The following is a 10,694-nucleotide window of genomic DNA, read 5'->3' on the forward strand; positions in this document are numbered from 1 at the left end:
CCAGATTTAGATTTGTATGGCCTTACGTTTCTGAGTTTGTAAGATTATATACGATTCATTTGTTCATTCACGTTCATTCATTCCTGGCCACCTCCAGGTGCCTGCCTTATTTGGGGTAATGCTCGAGGCCCCAGCTTGGGAAGGTCCAGGCTGGATAGAGATATTCTTGTTCCCATAGGGTCAAGGCTAGGCTGGAGGGAGGTACTCAGGGCTGGGGGTCCCCAGCGATCCAGGAAGTGGGGGGCTTGCTGAAGAAGGGAACCTCATGCCAAAGGCCTGGGTCCCTTCCTCCTCATGCCCACCACCCCCATGACGAAAGCCAGAGAGGATGAGGGCAATGTGGGGCTTCCAGACCCCAAATCTGATCCTGGTGCCTGGTATGGAACCCCAGAGCCTGCCACCGTGTCTCTAGTGATCCTTGAAAAGTTCCAGCATATTTTGGGAGTACTCAACACCAACATCGATGGGTGGCGGAAAACAGCCTTTGCTATCACTGCCATTAAAGGTGTGGATGGAAGATACGCTTATGTGGTGTTGAGGAAAGCAGACATTGACCTCACCAAGAGGGCGGGAGACTCACGGAGGATGAGATGGAATGAGTGATCACCATTGTGCAGAATCCACAGCAGTACAAGATCCCAGACTGGCTCTTGAACAGACAGAAGGATGTAAAGGATGGAAAATATAGCCAGGTCCTAGCCAATGGTCTGGACAACAAGCTCCGTGAAGACCTGGAGCAACCGAAGAAGATTCCGGCCCATAGAGGGATGCACCACTTCTGGGGCCTTCGTGTCTGAGGCCAGCACACCGAGACCATTGGCCGCCATGGCCGTACCCGTACCGTGGGTGTGTCCAAGAAGAAATAAGTCTGTAGGCCTTATCTGTTAATAAATAGTTTATGGCCGGGTGCGGTGGCTCACGCCTGTAATCCCAGCACTTTGGGAGGCCGAGGTGGGCGGATCATGAGGTCAGGAGATTGAGACCATCCTGCTAACACGGTGAAACCCTGTCTCTACTAAAAATACAAATAATTAGCCAGGCGTGGTGGCACACGCCTGTAGACCCAGCTACTCTGGAGGCTGAGGCAGGAGAATCTCTTGAACCCGGAAGGCAGACGTTGCAGTGAGCTGAGATCATGCCACTGCACTCCAGCCTGGGCGAAAGAGCAAGACTGTCGCAAAAAAACAAATAGTTTATATACCAAAAAAAAAAAGGAAGAGGAAAAAAACCTGAGCCCAAAGCCTAGCCCTAAACGTCACCTCCGGTCCCCATTCCCGGCTTGCACCGGGCAGCAGCCAACACCACGGGGACGTGGCCTGGGCTTCCCGCCAGACTGCCTGCTGGAAAACCAGCTCTGGGAGGTGGGGGTGTCACCGTCCAGTATGTGAGGGTGGAACCTTCTGGGCTGACCATTTATGGGACAGGCCCCTAGAATGGGAGGCCCAGGACAGCCGGAGAGCCACAGAGCCCAGCAGCTGGACCAGGGTGACCATGATGCCACTGGGGCTGGGACACCTGCACGAGACTCTTCAGGAATAAGCCCCTATTTCCCCACCTAAAAATGGAAGTGGGGCCGGGCACAGTGGCTCACGCCTGTAATCCCAGCACTTTGGGAGGCCGAGGCGGGTGGATCACTTGAGGTCAGGAGTTTGAGACCAGCCTGACCAACATGGTGAAACCCCGTGCCTACAAAAATACAAAAATTAGCCAGGCATCATGGTGGGGGGCCTGTAATCCCAGCTACTCAGGAAGCTGAGGGAGGAGAATCACTTGAACTGGGAAACAGAGGTTGCAGTGAGCAGAGATTGTGCCCCTGCCCTCCAGCCTGGGCCACAGAGCGAGACTCTGTCTCCAAAAGTAAAAAAAGAGACAAACAGAGAAACAAGGAGAGACAGAGGCAGTGAGAGACAGAGACACAGAGAGATACACAGGGAGACACAGAGACAGGTGAAACAGAGACAGAGAGAGATGAGACAGAAACACACAGAGAGACAGACACAGAGAAACAGGGAAAGAGAGAAAGGGAGACACAGGGAGACAGAGACAGAGAGACAGAGACAGAGACAGAAGTGAGACAGAGAGATGAGACAAAGAGACAGAGAGAGAGACAGGGAGAGAGATGAGAAATGAGATAGACAAAGAGAAAGATGACACAAATATTTTGGGAGGCTGAGGGGGGAGGATTGCTGGAGGCCAGGAATTAGAGACCAGCCTGGGCAACATAATGAGACCCTTATCTCTACAAAAAGAAAAAGAAAAAAAAAAGATGGCAAAGAAAGAGACAAGGAGAGAGACAGAAAGACAAGACACAAAGATAGAGAGAGAGGGGCACAGGGAGAAAGAGACAAAGAGGGGCAAGACAAGCCAGGTGCGATGGCTCATTCCTGTAATCCCAGCACTTTGGGAGGCCGAGGAGGGCGGATTACCTGAGGCCAGGAGTTCAAGATCAGCCTGACCAACATGGTGAAACCCCGTCTTTACTAAAAATACAAAATTTAGCATAGTAGGGTGGCGCACGCCTGTGATCTCAGCTACTTGGGAGGTTGAGGCAGGAGAATCTCTTGAACCTGGGAGGTGGAGGTTGCAGTGAGCCAAGATCACGCCATTGCACTCCAGCCTGGGCAATAGAGTGAGACTCTGTCTCAAAAAATTAAAAAAAAAAAAAATTAAAAAAAAAATAAAAGCAAGTCAGAGAAATAGAGACAGAGAGACAGGAAGAGATGAGAAATGAGAGATAGGGAGAGACAGGGAGAGAGGAAGGAAATAGGAAGCTGGGGGTGGGGCCAGGACACAGTGGCTCATGCTTGTAATCCCAGCACTTTGGGAGGCTGAGATGGGAGGACTGCTTGAGGCCAGGAATCTGAGACCAGCCTGAGCAGCAGAGTGAGTGCTCTTTCTACAAAAAATACAAAAATTAGCTGGGCTTGGTGGCACACACCTGCAGTCTCAGCTACTTGGGAGGCTGAGGTGGGAGGATTGTTTGAGCCCAGGAGGCTGCAGTGAGCTATGATCACACCACTGCACTCCAGCCTGGGTGACAGACAGAGACAGTGTCTCAAAATAAAACAAAATGAAAATTAGCCAGGCATGGTGGCGGGCACTTATAATCCCAGCAACTTGGAAAGCTGAGGCAGGAGAATCGCTTGAACCTGGGAGGTGGAGACTGCAGTGAGCCGAGATCGCACCAGCCTGGGAAAGGAGAGCAAAACTCCGTCTCAGAGTAATAATAAAATAAAATAAAGATCACTCCTGTTTAGTTGGTTAAGAAGAAAAGAAAAAAGAGGTTAGGGGTACAAGACCAGCCACTGGGAGAAGAGGGCCCTCCTACCCGGCCAGAGGAGCCCCCTGCCTGGAGCTCCTGATCCCAGCACATAAGATTTAATATTATTAAAGGTGATGATATCTTGGAGGGTTGGGCACCTCGTTCACCTAGCTCCTTCTCACCTCTCATAGGCCTCCCCGGGGGGTTAACTACCCCATTGCACCGATGGGGAAACTGAGGCTCGGAGAAGTCCTGGCTGCACAGGCAGTTGGAAGCAGAGCCAGGACTCGGCTGGATCCTTGAGATGTTTGTCGACTGACTGTGTGACCCTTGGCCCCTCCAGTCTCCAACCCGGAGGAGAAACCCGCCCCTCTTCCCGTCCCCCACCCCCAGCCCGCCCGGCGGGTGTTCTTTTTTTCCCTCCTCCTGGGTATTTTGGTTTCGGCAGGAACCGCCCTGGGGAGCAGGCGGTTCCCGCTGGCAGGGTCAGCCCAGGGCGGGGACGGGAGCCAGGAGCAGCTCCAGGCCAGGGAAGGTGGGGAGGACTCGGGGAGGAAGCCTGGCCGTGGCCCCGACCACTGGGACCAGGCAGTCGCGTCCCCATCCCAATCTTCCGGTGCCTCAGTTTCCCCACCTGGAAAGCGGGGCTCTGCGTGATCGCGGCACAGCCCGTGGAGGCGCGTCGCGCATGGGGCCGGGCGGGGTTTCCACGTCTCCGCCAAGGTTCTGTCCGCTCAGTTATTAAACATTGATGGATCGGGGACAGAGCCAGAGGCCAGTGCCCCAAACCGGGGCGGGAGGTGGGGAGGGGAGGAGGGGGGAGGGACAGGCCAGAGGTGGGGGCTGGGGGCGGGGAGGATGGGGAGAGGTGCCCGCAAGAGGGGTTTATCAAGATCAGGAGGATTCTTAGGTAGCACACCCAAAGCACAAGCCAGCAAAGGAAAATAGATCAACCCGACTCCACACAATGCAAGACTTTTCTTCTGCAAAGGCCACTATTAAAAGAGGCCTGGCACAGTGGCTCACACCTGTAATCCCAGCACTTTGGGAGGTTGAGGCAGGAGGATCGCTTGAGTCCAGGAGTTCAGGATCAGTCTGGACAACATAGTGAGATGAGACCTTGTCTATACAAAAAATATTTAAAAATTAGCCAGGTGTGGTGGTGTGTGCTTGTATAGTCCCAGCTACTGGGGAGGCTGAGGTGGGTGGATCGCTTGAACCCAGGAGTTCGAGGCTGCAGTGAGCTATGATTGCGTCACTGCACTCCAGCCTGGGCAAAAGAGGGAGACTCTATCTCAAAAAAAAAAAAAAAAAAAAAAAAGGAAAAAATGACAACCCACAGAATGGGAGAATATATGTGCAAATTTTGTATCTGATAAGGGTCAAAAAGATAAATAATCCAGCCAGACATGGTGGCTCACGCCTGTAATCCCAGCACTTTGGAAGGCTGAAGCGGGCAGATCACTCAAGGTGAGGAGTTCAAGACCAGCCTGGCCAACACGGTGAAACACTGTTTCTACTAAAAATACAAAAATTATCCGGGCATGGTGGCTAACGCCTGTAATCCCAGCTACTTGGGAGGCTGAGGCAGGAGAATCGCTTGAATCTGGGAGACAGAGATTGTGGTGAGCCAAGATAACGCCACTGTACTCCAGCCTTGGCATCAGAACATCAAAAAGAAGAAGAAGGAGGAGGAGGAGGAGGAGAAGGAGAAGAAGAAAAAGGAGGCCAGGCGCAGTGGCTCACGTCTGTAATCTCAACACTTTGGGAGGCTGAGGTGGGAGTGTTACTTGAGCTCAGGAGTTCCAGAACAGCCTGGCCAACATGGTGAAACTCTGTCTCTAGTAAACATACAAAAATTAGCCGGGCATGGTGGCAAGAGCCTGTAATCCCAGCTACTTGGGAAGCTGAAGCACGAGGATGATCGCTTGAACCCGGGAGGCAGAGGTTGCAGTGATCCGAGATCACGCCACTGCACTGCAGCCTGGGTGACAGAGTGAGATCCTGTCTCAAAAAAAAAAAAAAAAAGAAAAGAAAAAGGAAAATAGCAAGTGTTGATGAGGATGTGGAGAAATTTGAACCCTCATGCCTTGCTGGAGGGAATGTGAAATGGTACAGCTGACGTGGAAAGTTTTGGCAGATCTTCCGGAAGTTAAACACAGAATTACCATATGACTCTGTGTATACGGAGAAAACTGAAAACAGGTGTTTACGCCAAAACTTGTACACAAACTCTCAGAGCTGCGCTATCCACAATAGCCAGAAAATGGAAACTACCCAAATGTCCATTGATGGCTGAGTGGATAAATAAATAGTGACACATCCACACAATGGAATGCTATTCAGCCATCAAAAAGAACGAAACCCTGACACACACTATAACGAGGATGCGTTTCAAACACATCTGAGTTTCTTTCACAAAAGAACAGACAGAAAGGCCACATATTGTATGATTTCATTGATATGAAATGCCCAGAACAGGCAAATCCATAGAGACAGGAAGCAGATTAGTGGCTGCCAGGGGCTGGGGGAGGGGAACGGGGAGTGGCTACTGATGGCACAAGGTTTTCTTTTTGGGGAGATGAAAATGTTCTAGAATTAGGTATGAGTGATGGCTGCACAACCTTGTGATTGTACAAAAACCACTGAATTGTACTTTTTTTTTTTTTTTTTTGAGACAGGGTCTCACTCTGTCACTCAGGCTGGAGTGCAGTGGTGCAATTATGGTTCACTGCAGCCTCAACCTCTTGGGCTCAAGTGATCCTCCTGCCTCGGCTTCTCAAAATGCTGGGATTGCAGGCATGAGCCACCACGCTCAGTGTCAACTGTACACTTTAAGAGGGTGAATCGTATGGTGTGTGAATGTATCTTAAAAAAGGAGGAATGGCCGGGCGCAGTGACTCACGCCTGTAATCCCATCACTTTGGGAGGCCAAGGTGGGCAGATCGCCTGAGGTCAGGAGTTTGAGACCAGCCTGGCCAACATGGTGAAACTCCGTCCCTAGCAAAAATACAAAAATTAGCCATGCATGCTTGGTGGTGGGTGCCTGCAGTCCCAGCTACTCCAGAGGCTGAGGCAGAAGAATTGCTTGAACCCAGGAGGTGGGGTTGCAGTGAGCCAAGATCACGCCACTGCACTCCAGCCTCCTGGGCGACAGAGTGAGATTCCATCTAAAAAAAAAAAAAAAGAGGAATAAGGCTGGGGCTCAGTGGCTCGTGCCTGTAATCTCAACAGTTTGGGAGGCTGAGACAGGAGGATTGCTTGAGCCCAGGAGTTCAAGATTGGTCTGGACAACATAGCAAGACTCTGTTTCTACTTTAAAATTTTTTTTTAAATGAAAGAAATGAGTTAAAAAAGAGAGAGAGAGAAATGGGCAGAGGGCAGAGTTGGAAGAAGGGCCTTCCTGGGCAGAGGGCCTGGCATCTGGAGCACAGATAATAAAGTATCAGGGGCCAGGCCAGGGGCTACCCTGAGTCCAGGGGTCATCTCCTGCAGCTCATGGTTCCCAGAAACCTGACACCTCAGTCCCATCCCGGCTGAAGGGCAGAGGCAGAGACAACATCTGTTTCTGACCAAACCCAGAGGCTACTGGAGAGATAGAGAAGGAAGGTACCTGGGAAGGTAAACTGAGGCAGCCTATCTCCCTGATGGAGACACGCTTCCCACCCAGTAGGTGGGAGCCATGGAGAAGGGAAAAGATGGATCAGGAAAGACAGAGACAGAGGAGGGGAGGTGGGAAGAGGGGCAGGGGCTCTGGAGAGGCTGCCTGACCACATCTATTTTATGGACCAGAAAACTGAGGCCCACAAGATGAATCACTTACTCCCAGCTGAACTGCAGCCAGAATAAACTCTGAACCTCTCACCCGTCAGGACCTGACTCTCCAGCTCCAGGACCCCACAACCCAAGAATAAAACCCTAGCCCGCCGGGCGCGGTGGCTCACGCCTGTAATCCCAGCACTTTGGGAGGCCGAGGCAGGCGGATCACGAGGTCAGGAGATCGAGACCATCCTGGCCAACATGGTGAAACACCATCTCTACTAAAAACAGAAAAAGATTAGCCGGGCATGGTGGCGGGCGCCTGTAGTCCTAGCTACTCGGGAGGCTGAGGCAGGAGAATGGCGTGAACCCGGAAGGCAGAGCTTGCAGTGAGCCTAGATCGCGCCACTGCACTCCAGCCCGGGCAACAGAGCGAGACTCCATCTCAAAAAAAAAAAAAAACCTAGCCCACGGGTACAGTGGCTCACGCCTGTAATCCCAGCACATTGAGAGGCCAAGACAGGAGGATCACCTGAGCCTAGGAGTTTGAGATCAGCCCAGGCAATATGGTGAGACTCTGTCTCTACAAATAATCAAATAAACTAAGCTGAGCGTGGTGGCACGTGCCTGTGGTTCTAGCTGCACAGGAGGCTGAGGAAGGAGGAACAGTTGAGCCCGAGAGGTCGAGGCTGCAGTGTGCTATGGTCACGCCACTGCACTCCAGCCTGGGCGACAGAACGAGACCCCATCTCAAAAGAAAAAAAAACAGCTCTGGCCCATATGCCCCCAGCCTCACGTGGGCTACAACCTCTTCCCCCATCCCCCATCCATTCCCCACCAGCAACCTCAGGGCCTTTGCACTCCCTCTTCTGGCCCCTCTTTAGCACCTTGGTCCTAGCATTGCCTCCTCCAGGAAGCCCTCCCTCACTGGCTACTCCTCACATCCCCATTCATCACTCTTACAGTTTCTCATAACTCTCTGAGTGATAATTAGATTAGTGTCTGCCTTCCCCACCCAGCTAAGAGCCCCTTATGACCAGGAAGATCCTGACTTGTGCAAGATGGGGCCTGGTATACAGTAGGCACTCAATGCTGGCTTTTTTTTTTTTTTTTTTGAGACAGGGTCTCACCTTGTCACCCAGGCTGGAGTGCAGTGGCGCGATCTCAGCTCACTGCAACCTTGACCTCCCCAGGCTCAGGTGATTCTCCCACCTCAGCCCTCAGCCTCCCAAGTAGCTGAGACTACAGGCATGTGCCACCAAACCTGGCTAATTTTTGTATTTTTAGTAGAGACGGGGTTTCACCATGTTGGCCAGGCTGGCCTCGAACTCCTGAGCTCAAGCGATCGGCCCGCCTTGGCCTCCCAAAGTGCTGGGATTACAGGTGTGAGCCACCGCGCTGGACCCTGATTTCTTAAATGAATGAATGAAACTGAGCTGTGAAATGGGGGCTAACACCATCCTGACTCCTGGAGCTGCTGGGAGAAGCTGAGGCAATGGCTGCTCTGAGGAGCCCTGGAGTAATAGTTGCATAGCAGTTGCTCAATAAATACCAGGCCAGGGCCCTGCTAAGCAAACTTGCTGGGCCCATTGAGAAAAGGACTCCAAACCCCTTCCTATTTTATAGACGGGTAAGCAGAGGCCCAGAAAGAACCTCCTGTTGGTCATTTTCTAGGGACAGAAGAAGGACTCAAAGTGGCTTCATCAAACAGGGAACTGAGGCCGGGTGCAGTGGCTCATGCCTGTAATCCCAGCACTTTGGGAGGCCAAGGCAGGTGGATCATTTGAGCTCAGCAGTTCGAGACCAGCCTGGGCAACATGGCAAAACCTTGGCAACAAGGCTTGAGCCTGAGGCTGAGGCTGGAGGATCACTCGATCCTAGGAAGTGGAGGTTGCAGTGAGCCAAGATGGCGCTACTGCACTCCAGCCTGGGCAACAGAGTGAGACCCTGTCTCAAAAAAGAAACAAAAAATAAAAAATAAAAATAAAATATTTATTTATTTATTTATTTTTTTTTTGAGACGGAGTCTCGCTCTGTCGCCCAGGCTGGAGTGTAGTGGCACAATCTCGGCTCACTGCAACCACCCCCTTCCAGGTTCAAGCGATTCTCCCGCCTCAGCCTACCAAGTAGCTGGGATTATAGGCGCTTGCCACCACGCCCAGCTAATTTTTGTATTTTTAGTAGAGACGGGGTTTCACCATGTTGGCCGGGCTAGTCTCAAACTCCTGACCTCAGGTGATCAGCCCGCCTCTGCCTCCCAAAGTGCTGGGATTACAGGCGTGAGCCACCATGCCCGGCCTAAAATATTTTTTAAAAAGAGGAACCAGATGGAAAATATTGGCTTTCAGGTATGGCTGGATCCAGGAACTAATGCTTCATCTCGGTGCTGCTGTCCTCCCTGCAGGCTCCTCTCTCAAACAGGCATCCCCACGGTAGGAAGGAAAGAGGCTCCAAGCTCCAGGCTTCCCTCTGTCCAGCTCAGTCTCCCGCTAGTGGAAGCAGGGTGTGCATCTTCCCCATGCACTCTGGCAAAAGTCCCAGCTGCTGCACAGTAAACATTGCCTGTCTCCTACTTCTCGCACCCAAGGGACTGTGCATAGGGGTGGGTTTGCGGCCAACTCCAGGGGCCTCCAGGGCTCACACCTTCAATCCCAGCACTTTGGGAGGCCGAGGCGGGTGGATCACTTGAGGTCTGGAGTTCAAGACGAGCCTGGCCAACATGGTGAAACCCTGTTTCTACTAAAAATACAAACACATTTTAGCTGGTCAGGGTGGCGGGCGCCTGTAATCCCAGCTACTTGGGAGGCTGAGGCAGGAGAATCGCTTGAACCCGGGAGGTTGCCGTGAGCCAAGATCGCGCCATTGAGTGCGAGCCAAACTCCGTCTCAGAAAAAAGAAAGGAGGATAAACGCTCAAGGGAGGGCATGCCTGGTGGAGGGAACGGCTTGAGCAGAAGCTGGGATGTGACAGATCCGGAGCGGGGCGGGGGGCATTTGCAGAACTCTGACCAGCCACCGTGTGGCTGGGGCACCGAGATCCAGGCCTCTGTTTCCCTATCTAGATGCATCGATGGGGAAAGGGAGGCCCCCAGACCAAAGGGGCGGGGCCTGGGCCTCTTGCCTCCTGGCCCTATTGGCTGCCAGGGGTCTCTCCCCGAGAGGTCTCATCCTTTTTTTGCCACAAAATTCAGTAGTTCTGGGCTTTTTAACTCCCCTCCTCTGTCTGAAACCGGAAAAGTCTGTTTAGCAAACGCAGTGGGAGGAGGCAGGGCGGGCCCGGCCGGGGAAACGCGCGCCGCTGTTGCCACCTGGTGGCCATGGAGAGAATCTGGACTACCCGCTAATCGCTAGGGCTGGGGTGGGATTTCAGGAGCCCCCCCAACACCTCGGCTCAGACCGCAGTGGGGATCAGGGGGAGGCGGCTGCAGAACGCGAGGGAGGTGGGGCAGTGTGGGCAGAAAGAGGGAGGATTCAGGGTGTGTAAGGAGGGCAAGGGTCCTGCTGCGAGTTGGTGGGCGTGAGGAGGAAGGAGCGTGGGGGCAAACCACGGTTCCTGTTACCGGAGTGCCCGGCTGCTCCACTCCCCCAAGGCCGTCCCTTCCCCTGCTCAGTCCTAACTTAGTAGGGTTCCAAGCTCTCATCCGGCTCTGTCTCCCCCAGATTAGGTGCTCCTG

The 10,694-nt window shown here is 52.7% G+C and overlaps 1 pseudogene; it reads left to right on the forward strand.

Annotated features, from left to right (window-relative positions):
* The first annotated feature begins 293 nt into the window (after positions 1–293).
* On the forward strand, positions 294–871 carry LOC100608214 (small ribosomal subunit protein uS13-like; annotated as a pseudogene).
* The last annotated feature ends 9,823 nt before the right edge of the window (positions 872–10,694 follow it).

This window comes from Pan troglodytes, chromosome 20 (genome assembly GCF_028858775.2).
Source record: "Pan troglodytes isolate AG18354 chromosome 20, NHGRI_mPanTro3-v2.0_pri, whole genome shotgun sequence".
Lineage (NCBI taxonomy): Eukaryota > Metazoa > Chordata > Mammalia > Primates > Hominidae > Pan > Pan troglodytes.